This window comes from Poecilia formosa, unplaced genomic scaffold (genome assembly GCF_000485575.1).
Source record: "Poecilia formosa unplaced genomic scaffold, Poecilia_formosa-5.1.2 Scaffold40, whole genome shotgun sequence".
NCBI lineage: Eukaryota > Metazoa > Chordata > Actinopteri > Cyprinodontiformes > Poeciliidae > Poecilia > Poecilia formosa.
The window spans coordinates 482,665-494,415 of NW_006799979.1; the positions used below are offsets into that span (position 1 = coordinate 482,665).

The 11,751-nt window shown below is 39.5% G+C and overlaps 1 long non-coding RNA gene across 1 annotated transcript in view; it reads right to left on the reverse strand.

Moving 5' to 3' along the window:
* Window positions 1-8,406, reverse strand: part of LOC107836113 (uncharacterized) — a 19,260-nt gene extending 10,854 nt beyond the window's left edge. The window contains exon 1 of the long non-coding RNA XR_001661962.1: window positions 8,106-8,406. This is a non-coding gene — a long non-coding RNA (uncharacterized LOC107836113). The remainder of the gene's footprint in view (window positions 1-8,105) is intronic.
* Between the last annotated feature and the right edge of the window lie 3,345 nt (window positions 8,407-11,751).

Here is an 11,751-nt window from a genome sequence, read left to right on the forward strand (position 1 = left end):
AAGTCTTCAACAAACAGGTCAAGAGAACTTAAACTGTTTGTTGTTCCTCAAATCCACTTTGAGTCATCACCCTGGCCCCGGATCATTTTGCTCCTGCTTACTTCCAAATCCTCAGCCACACTAAGTACCAGAGCTCATGTAACTCTCACCAGCACTGATCTGTCGTGCCTCTTTAACACCTCCGCTGACCGCTCCGAGTGCTGAGTCTGCAGCTCCATGCTGAAATGAAGCCGCTTTTAAAGTTACAGTTTTAATCTCTCAAATTGTGAGCACAGCGTGTTGCATCATGACCACATGGGCTTTTATTAAACATTAGAAATAAGGCATAAGGCATGGGGCGCAGAGGTTTCTGCACCATCAGCACCAGCTCAAATGTTTTACTCATTTGACTAATTCGTTATGATGGATTAATTTAAAAAGTATGGCCACAAATATTTTAAAATGGAGAGCAGTTTCATTTTGTGCCCATTATGGGTTTCAGGGTTAAAAACATCTTAATGCACTTTATTCTCACAGATGGGTCAGAAGATGAGCTGACCCATCTGGTCAGCTCATCTTCTGACCAGAAGATGAGCTGACCATCTTCTGGTCAGCTCAGAAGATGGTCGATCTTCTGATAGGATAAATAAAGACGATTATTTATCCTAAAATAATCGTCTTTTAGGAAGACGATTATTTTAGGAATCGTCTTCCTAAAATAATGGCCAAAGTCATTTTTTGCGACGTGTATTTTTATTTTTCTGTTTTTTTTTCCCAAGAAGATGATTCAGAAATACTTTACCACAGAAACACAAGTCAGTGTTAAACAAGCTAATAAAAATTTAGTAAAAACGTATCAAATTAGTATTTGTGCAAGAGGAATGTACTTCCTGTTTGACTCTTCATCTTCTACAATTCCTGCTCTGTAGTGGTGCTATGCTCTTCAGCAACACCCACAGGTTAGATGAGGAACTACAGAACAGAAAATATTCACTTTGCCACGTTGGTACTACAGCTTGTTCCAATATCAGTGCACAACTACACATTATCCTGTTTGTTTTATTACAGCATAAAGCTTTTATCATAATGATGGATGCTTTGTGAATTTTTTAACCCAAATTGATTCAAATTAAATAATGCCACAGCTTTTCCTACAACTGAAAAAAAACATGGTTCTTTAAACCAACCTAAAAAATGTGTCTAATTTGTTATAGCTAATTTTATAACATGATTACACCTTAAGCAAAACTAATATAAATTAGCTGTAACAAATAAGAGTATTTCCTTTTTTTAGTGCACAAAACTTCCCATGTACATGGTTTGTAGTCCTAAAAGCCTCTGGTGTTTTTGTAATTCCTAACTGGGAACTACTAAATCTTTTCCTTTGCCGACTGTTCCCCGATGTTTACAAAACAGTTGTTGGTTACTATGGAGACCGAACACGGGTTGCTGAGCAGACATTGCTGACCAAGATGTCCCACTTCTGGAGGAGTTGTGACAGGTGCGCTGCACAGTGCCGTTTGATCTCTTCCATCTGAAGGAAGACTGGGATATATCGAGAGGGAAGCGCATTTCTGTTTGTCTCATATTCCTGTTTTATATGAAATGAAGAGACAATATTTGGGATTATTACTTGTAACTTAGCAGCTGTGTCCAGAGCGGCCCCGTTTAGCCCTTGACACAACACCAGACACAACGTCTGTACTTCAGTTATAAAAATGCTATTCTTGCACACCCCCTGCCCTGGCCCAGTTATATGCTCTGCAACGTTTTATTAAAACACTCTGACATCATTGTCAGCCTGTCAGCTTTACAGCTGCACAAACTACGGAACAAACAGACACGAGCATGCACTACAGTATCGATACCTCGATGGCACACAGACACGATTTCACCACCTCGCCTCCTACTTTATCACCTGTTAAATACAAGATTTTGCTTAAACCTGCTGCCTCCAGCTAAAGGAGACGGGTATTTCGCACTGTCTTAATTTCCTCCTTTCGTCTCGGCTGGGTTGAGAACTTTCTTCCAGCTGTAACTGCAGAAGGAAATAAGTGCTGCGGGCTTAAAGTTTCATTACCTTCTGAACAGTTTAGCACTGGATACGATTAGCTGTTAATGGCCCTTCCGACTAAAAAGGGTGATTCAGTCAGACAACGTTCGGACCATAAATCCTCTGAGCAAAGCATCCTGCTAAAAAAAGTCGCACTTTAAAACTCACAGTTCAGTTTTCAGCCTTGTGTACCTGCTGCTATCACCGTTTTGCTGAAAAGCAACACACGATAATTCTGCGATGAGAAGTGGATATTTAAACACATGCAGTGAAATCAGGCTCTTCCATGTGCTCACTGATTTGTATCAAAGAACTAATAAAAGTTTTGGTTTGAACTTATCAAAGACTTTGAATTGTCAGGTCATAGAGAACAATTAAAGGGGTAGTACTGTATGTAAAACTGACTTCATGTTGTGATGTTATTTCCTCATCAAAGACATACCTAGAGTTGTTGCCTTTATTCTTTCATGCATGTTTGAGAAATCCTTTAAATCTCCATGGTAACCAAGCAGTTGTGCAAAACGCCCGGGTGGACCTAGCTCCGCTTCTCCTCCGAGCTGCAGCTTCCCAGCCTCCAAGCTTACGCCACACACAGCACTCGGCTCCTTCAGACTAGCCAGCAGAAATTAGCAGACACCTGGTGGAGCGGCGCATCTGCTGAGCTCATTAAACGAGCTGCTCCTCAGTAAAATGAGAAATTGTTAAAGGATTAATTGAGGAGTGATGTGATGACTTCCTGAAGGTGGATTTTCAAAAAGAGCAGGAGTTTTTAAAGGGACAATTTCCTTTCTTTTATATTTGACATATAGCTTTTTTAATAACATAATTATTTGAGCATGCTATAAAAAGGCACTATGTGCCTGGAAAACACAAAACTGCCCCTTTAAGACATCAACAGATCATGATGCAATATTGGGTGGAAAAAGTTTCTTTCATAGTTATAAAGAACCATCTACAAATAAAGTCAGTGAGGCTTCATTTATTGGAACCTATATGTATTTAATGAATCACCAAAAACAGCAGGAAGATGCTGTGAGGTCTCAAGTTTTACAGAAAATCTACAACAGGCACTTTATGCTATTGAGCTCATTACTGTCTAAACCTATTAACAATTAAATAAAAAAAGAATCTCAATTCTTTTTGTTTTTGCTGCAATTCAGATGCTAACAAGTAAACATTGTTAATATGAGTATTGCACACACCCATAAATATACGTATTTTTTTAACAACAAATAAGTTGGTGGCAGAATCATCAGACATTATCGTGACGTTACACAACTTCAGTTTCATTAGATACCTGATAGGAACTGTTCCTTCTCTCACTCTGATTATATTTCTTCCATTCATTACTATATTGCAGCAAGTCATCTATTTTACGACACTAAACCCATTAAAAAACAGAACAAAATAGATTTTCCATCTATATCTAAATACTTACATCGTTATGTATGCAGAAGTGGTTTTACTTTGTTCACAAAATCATATTTTGATAGAACTGACTGCTTTACATGGCAGACATTTAAGAAGCTTCTGATATAAATGCAGTAGTTTGGTTGTAGGTATTTGATTTCCAAAAATGTAAGTTGTATCATAAAAGATCAAAAGACCATTTGGACTTGGGGAGCAGATTTCTCGGCACAGCTTGTCTGTCTGATGGGTAGTAACAGCAAACAAATTAAAAGCTCTGTGCAGCTTCCAACACTGGTGACATTTACCCATTGCCCATTCCTCTTATGACTGGAACATTTGCCATGCTACAATCTTCAGGTGTTATTGACCTTTATTTTTCTCTGCTGCTGTGCTGTGTTTGAACCCATGAGAAGTTTGGTCCAAAAGCTGTAGAGTTCACACAAGGGGAGGTCAGAGTACACTTGAGTCCTGTTCAGTCCGCTTTAATCAAACTCTGGTTCGTTTGTCTAGAAAGTCTGGTTTCTTTTTGGAGCTGTGATTGCACAATAAAACTCTGATGCGGACCAAAAAATGTAACTCTGGTCTGCCTGAAAACCTAGGTCTCGATTGGGTTGGATGTACATAGCAAAAACAAATGCATGAGTCTAACACTAGTGGGATCTTTAACCAAAGACAAAAGAGAAATCCTACAACCACTAAAATCTGACACCATTTTTGTTTCCGTTGAAGAAGGACGTTGCGCTCAGTGTCTTCTTCAGAGGTTTTCATGCAGCTTCCTTCAGAGGTTTTTGGTGCAGCGCCACCATAGGTGAGGGTTGGTTTGGTTCTTGTGAAACCAAACCGCAGCAGTTGAAAATTTAACAAATGTTACATTTATGTCCCAAATTGAACTGAGTCTAAAGTTACCCAAATTAATGAATGTTGTCTGTACACTACAGACGAGTCATACAGACATGGAAAACATTTATGTGCTTAATGTAGACAGTTTTTCTTTCTAATTTCTACAAATGTGTATATTTAGTATAAAATGATGTGTCACTCTCTGAGGACATTTTTTGTAAATGCATTAAAGTTTAAGGAGTTTCAATATTTCTGCAAGACTTCCACAGGAAGTTAAGTGGCATCGCCTGGTGTTGCTTTGTTATAATGATTAATGACAGTACAGGAACATGACGTTAAAAAAAAAAAAACATATCATGCTGTCGGCAGGGGATACAGACGAGAAGACTGTTTGTGAAGGTTCACAATGTTCTGCGGTCTTATCATTCCTGAACTAATTCCTTCTTGTTCATCCTCGGACTCCTAAGCGACAGAGTCGGGTTTCTAACGGCCTGCGGTCCGATCTGGGACTGTGATGACAGCGGACAATCCCATAATAGAGTTCAGCTCTTATTATCAACATGCTGTAAAACTGTATGAAGGAAATGGTCACGGACTAGCCTGGAACGCTGACCTACACGTTAAATCTGATGTAGCAATTGAGCCGCTATTCTATATAAATGAATGGAGAAATTGGAGGTGAAAATGGATAAAAATGAAATCCTGACAGTTATAAAACAATTCTGATATTATGGAGACTTCATAGTAATATATTATTGAATAATTATTAAATCAATAAAAGGTAAGAATAGATTTAAGAGGCACTTAAATGCCTCTTAAATACATTTAAGAGGCATTTAATACTGTTATTACTGTTATTATCAGTAGTAGTTCCCAATGTATTGTGGACAAAAATCCTGGCAAATGAGATTGTAAAATAAGAAAGAAATCCTCAAAATTGTTGGAAGACTAGCAACTTGAGAACCAGAATCGATCTAAATTTAGACATTTGAAACAACTCAAGCTGAAAATGTTTACAGCTGTGGGATACAACACAATGTTAGAATTTACTAAACATCTACAAGTCTGTCTGCTAATTCTGTGTGATGCCACGTTCCAGAGGCCGCCAACCAGGTTCCTCCATCTTAATTTTTGCAATAATTCACAAACGGCTGTGGGAACTGGGAAAGCAGATGGATGTAAGCTTCTGCGATGTCACTGCACAAATACAGCTGGTCGGTGGATCTTGAGCAGACTCCATCATCGGTGATGAGGCAGACTGATGCAGCCGGCAGCCTCTGCTAATGCGGTGTTTGTCAGGAAATGGTTTGTGAAAGCAGGGAAGAGAACCAGGCTGGAGCAGGTGAGGCGAAAGCAAGAATTCAGCTGTACATCAAACCGTGCAGGGAATCACTAGGGCCTAACAGAGCACCAACTAAAATACAGGCAGGAGACAATCAACAAACAGAAAACAGCTGAAATCAAGGTAAGTCGCACAGAAACGAGGGGTAAATACGGCAAAACTGGCTGTAGAGGAGCAGAACACCTCAGTGTTAGCATAGCAACAAATTTAACACCAACCAATCCGACAGTCTCTTGTAAAAGCAGAGATGTTTATTATGTGCTAGTATAATGTTATACCCTATAAATGCAGCCATTTTTAGGGTGAATTGCTTTAAGTTGATACATCTACCTCCACTATCCTGAGACGTTCCTCACTTTTCTACAAACTAACTGAAATATGTTTTTCTAGATCATCAGACCTTCCAAAAATTAGCAATCATGCAGCAAAAGTCCTTGTCTCTCACACAGGCAACACTTCACTGACGCATCTGTTCTTAAGCACATAGCTAATAAGATGCTCCATCACAGGTTTTTTATTTTTAATTTTATTCAACCAACACCACATGAAACCCTTACTGTGAAGGACATTCTTTAATTGTGGGGTTCTTGCTGTGCACATACTCAAATTCTGAAGTTAAACGCTCAACATGACTGGAAAACCATCAAAACATATTTACCTCTGTGTATCCTGTTTTTATCTGCAACTGCATGAAATGGTAAGATGAAACAAAAAAGAAACAACAACAAAAAACAATGTCATTCACACCAAAGGTTGCCTCTGTAGCGAAACACTCAAATGTTCCTTGAACAAACTTGGTGCCAAAAGTTGATATGAGCGGTCATTATTGAACATGGTCTCTTGCTGCCCTCTAGAGTACCACTTTACCTCCCACCCATACACACACACACACACACACACACACATTTATTACAACACACAGATTAATGTGCATTCCTCGATACATTTTAGATGTCCAAAATTCTAAAGGAACAAGTTGAAACTGAGTTATATCAGATTAAACTCAAATAGTGTTTTAGGTTAAATACAGTTGCAGCACCTGTGCACCCTGAGGGCCGTTAGCAAGTGTGTGTACTGGCAGGACCGTCCTGGTTGGTAAAAATAGTAAGAGTTGTAGCAGGGCATATGTACAAATCATATTGATAGTGCTGAGGGGTATTTTGATCATTTTCTATCTTTAGATTGTGAAAGTTTTGCCTGTTGCACTAAATGAAGGAATTGTTTCCATGCATCAAATGCTTCTTCATAAATATGAAAACATTAATAGGCTGTTTGTGCTGCCAAAAAGGATCTTAAGAACTTGATGAATTAATTTAGTTCAGCAGTTTGCAGACCTTTTGTAACCAGGCCATAAAATGCTAATGTTTTCTAAGTACAAATCAATGAATCCTGAAACAAAAAGACACTCTTTTTGTAGGTAAATATGTACATACATGCATAAAGAAAAAATAAATAATAATAATTTAAAAAAGTATTTTGCACAGCTGATTGAAGGATGTCATGTAATTATTGTGGTTTGTTTTTATTCAGACATTCCTTAAATGTTGGAATTCTGAGTTGGAAAGTCAAAGAATCTGATATTCTCAAAATCCAAAATGGCTGCCTTGACTATAAAATGTAGTGACAGATTAAAAAAAATGTATTACTTACATTTCTGACAGTTTATTTCTTGTTTAGTCATTCACACTCACTTAGCAAACATGTTTTTGGTTTTGAAGATGCCAAATAAAGAGAAATACAGCATTAGCTTGCTTTGCTAGCTGTAGTTAGCCTTCGCTGTGGCTTCTGACACAATGCGAGTTGATTTGTTGTTTTCTGTTTTATAATTCTGTAGCTTTTTTTTTAGTATGGCTTATTCTCCTTACAATGTTTTTATTTTGGAGTAAAATGAAAACATTATAAACTAAAACCGAAACTAGTTTGTTTCACTTTTATCTCTCTGTATTGTATAGCATTTTGGTTAAACATATATATTTTTATAAAGCTTTATGTCCCCACTGAGATTGCAGACTTGGTACTAGAACACCGATAAAGTGGGTGTGATTTCACTCTGATGTCCAAGTTCTGACTTCACAGATAAAGCAGCAGCAGCAGCAGCAGCAGCAGTATTTGTAGATAAGACGTTAAAACAGCTTGATCTTTGTTTCATGAAAAACTACTCCACAGAGAATAGTTTGAGAACTCCCAGTATGAAGCAAAGCAGCAAACCAGGAACAAGTGCTGGTTGCGTTCATTAGTTCTACACCAGAATTATTTGTTCAACTTTACGCTAGAAATAATCAGTACCTATATTTCTGTTGAGCACCACTGAAGGTAAGAACACAGTTACCACCAGTGGTGCCACTGTGGAACCACTTATTTAGTTGAATGTTCTGGATTTACTGCTCTGAAACACGGATCGACAACAGGTTATGGTGAAAATTGTAACTTTTAAAAACAACTCTGAATGTATTTCGTACAGTAGACCCTATCCTCTGTTACCTGATGAAGACTTGCTGGAGCTAGTTGTATTTTCACCAAAGTACTCAGAGGGGTTAACGAAAGTCTAGGAGTAGCTCCATATTCCTCCATTGTTCTGGCTGGAAGTCCTTGAAACATGACGGTGCCTGCGGTCTCTCGCTCTGCATAGCTATGCGGTGATGTCTCCATCAGGAAGGCGTGTAGCGAGCTGCTCCTGTGATCCGTTTAATGTCAGCAGAACTCCTCCACATTCCCTCAGGTAAGCCTCTGTCAGACTTCAGACAGGTAAGGCAATATTAAGAATAACAAAGCACAAGCAGTTTCGCAGGGTTCCTCCTTGAGGCCATCAGGGAGGTACTGTGTTTTCACTCCAGACCTGTCAGATTCTGGAGATGGACTTATGGAGATGGATAAACCCCAGAAGCCGAATGACAAACATCAGAAGTTCATCCTTGCTCCTTTGTTTAGTGGAAATTTCTGCCCGTCTTCCATTATATGAACTGCATGGGAAAAGTATGCTCTTTGTGCATTTAGTAAAATGTGTTTTATTGGGATTTATATGGTGAACCAACAGTAACTACTGTATATTTGTTAAATGGGGCCTTTTATGAGAAATTCACATTTGGCACGTTTTTGTGCTTCCATTTGGGTCTAAAAACAGAACAAGTTCTTAAAAAAAAAAACCAAACAATTTTTTAAGTTCATTTGTGTCAGTATCTGGAAAATGAACTGTTTTAAAAACCAATCAGCAGGCAGTGCCCCTCACATAGCAACCCCAGCGAAACCCAGCCCATTACATAGCAACCCAAGCAGAGCTCCAGCACATTTGGCCAGTTGGTTTTATGTACAATGGCAAGTGTTTTGTCGTCGATTTACCATCTAGAAACCACTTGCTGCAATCTTGTTGGATGTGCGGGAGACTCAACTTCTGCTTTTCAAAGGTGTACGGTTATATAATTGCGCATCTGTTTGCAGCCATTTCCACGTGTGAATGTAAACAATTTCTATTGATGATTTTTTTTTTTTTAATAACTCAAGTTCAGGGAGACTGTGGAGAGCCTCTGTGAGCAATCATTTTCTAATCTTAAATTCTCAATTGGATTTATGTCTGGAATTTTACTGGGCCATTCTGGAACATAGATATGCTCATATTTAGCCCATTCTGTTGTTGCTCTGGCTGCATATTTAGCACAACTTTCCTGTTGGAGGGAGAACCTCTGAGTCTCTTCCTTGTCCCCACTGAAGAGAACTATCCACATAGTATGATGCATCCACCACCATGCTTCACCAAAGGGATGATGTTGGTTCTCCAACACAATTTGGATTTGTCATGTGGGCCATGTTTGCTGTACTTCACCACAAATGCCTTTCAGACTCTATTTTTCACATAATTTCAAGAAAACCATGTACATTTCCCCCCCATCATGCACCACTTTTTGTCGGTCTATCGCATACATTTAAATTAAATCTAATGAAGGGTATCGTTGAGGCATTGAGAGCAAATATACCAAAACAATAACCTGGTTATTAACTTTGTTTCAGAGAACTGTTGACAGAAACATCGTGAGCGAGTCTGTTTTTCCTTTTCCGACTGGCAGCTGAGTGGTCGTCCAGCGAGGTGTCAGACATCCTCTCGGGTCCTCGGGCCATCTGTTTGCGGCCCTGCTTTAGGAGAGGATATCTGCGGCCGTTTTCTGCCTAATTAGGTCCAGTAAACAGGCACTCATCAAAAAACAGCTGCTGCGCTCCCTATTAAGGCACAAACACACACTTAGATGCACGAGGACACTGAAACAGACGGGTCGCAGAGATAAAGCCGCACAGACTGAACAGTAATGAGCGTCAATGATCAGTTCTGGGGGTGAACTCACCTTCATAACCCGCTGTTTGCCCAATTCCCGAGGGCCTTCCTATGATAAAACAACTTTTTTGTTTTGCAGTTGAATACAATTGCAATGTCATATACCCATGTTTTTGAGCATGTTCTCGTGTTTGCATTGACGGAATATTTACCACATTATCACCTCGGGGGAAAAAAACCCCAACAAACAAACCCAGGGAACACGATGGTGTGAACAATCATATGCCTAATAGGACAATTATGGCCCTGCTCCACAGAAGATCAAAACAAGCCAACAGGAAGAGGGGAAAAAAAAAAGTTGCATTTCCACATCAGCCTCCTTGTTTGCGATTTCACACAACAAAGTAAACTGTAAACTGGAGGGAAATATACTTAACCACACTGGATGCTTGCCAAATTTCCATAGGGCATTAGCAGCCAACTGGTGCAGGCTCATTAAAGAGCACAGAAACCTATAACCATTAAAAGGCCATTAGGCAGCATGTAATTTTGTGGAACTAAATGGCGGAGAGTAATCAAAAGCACATGAAGCCCAGCTGGGCGACTGGGCAAACTGTTTCGATTAGGGAGGAATCCATCATCTACAATGGCAGCTATTTGGGGGGTCAATTTTCCCGTGCGCTCCTTTCTTTCCCTCTGTCACTTTCACTCTTCCTTGGATTCTTTGCATGAAGTTTTCATGTTCTCCGTCATTAGGATCACTGCAGATACGACGGTGCTGGAAGTGTGCAACAGGCGAAATTTCTCTTTATTAAGTGATCGTAAGAAAATACCGTTCCAGTGTATGCAGTTGCCTAATCCTTATGGCAGCTGCAGAAAGTTCTTCCAGGACCAAAGTACAGAAAAAAAAAAAGTATCATAACCTCTACTTACCATTTTCATATTTTCCCTCCCCCCTCGGGGGGATTGTTTGATTGCATCAACCGTATAAACTAAAGTGACATCATGCAGCAAATACAATATAATTTTCACCCCAAGAGAAACAGTTGAAGAAAAAGGCAACAGCCCGGGGCCTTGTAAAAGTTGTGTGAAATTTTCAGCGCGGCTCCCTGTAGTGGAAGACGGCGTTCCAAGAATAAGTTTAGAGCATGTACGATGTCATTAGGCCAGTCAAGTCTCGTTGTGCTCAGGCTGCCGAGGCCGTTGTGACAGACCAGACTCTGATTAGTCAAACCTGGAGAGAATTTGGACAGAGTTGCCTGTCATGGGTTAAATCGAGTGCATGCGCCTTTGACATTGGGTAGGATCATTGTGTCTTTGTCAAAACTTGAATGTTTTGAAGTATAATTTTGTTCTGCCAAGACAGAATGCAGCAACTTTTTGTTGTCTTTGTCTTATTTGACTGTCATTGACTTTACAAGTATGATTTCATGAAGTTTTAGTTTGTATGATTTAAAGCAGCAATGTTTGTACTCGGTACAAAGGTTTCAATTCATTGTGGATTTTCTCTTTCCACATTTGAACACACATAATTAATGTTTATGGACAAAGGCTTGTCCTTTGCCACAGTTGCATGCCATTTGTAGCCATCAACATGTTTCTGATGTATTTCTAGTGGCATATTTAGCCACTATTCTTGGCAGAATTGGTAGGTTTCCTGTTACAGACCCAGTTACCAAGGTTAGTCCACTGAGATTAAGGTTGGGATTCTGAGGCAACCGTTCCAGAAGGTTCATCTTAGCCAGCTTTTGTCCAGGTTTTACATCGTTTTGGGATCAATGTCCCGTTGGAGCAATTAGTTGAGACCAGGTTTATCAGACCCTAAACAGACATTCATGGACAACCCAAGAACCCAACCACCAAGGC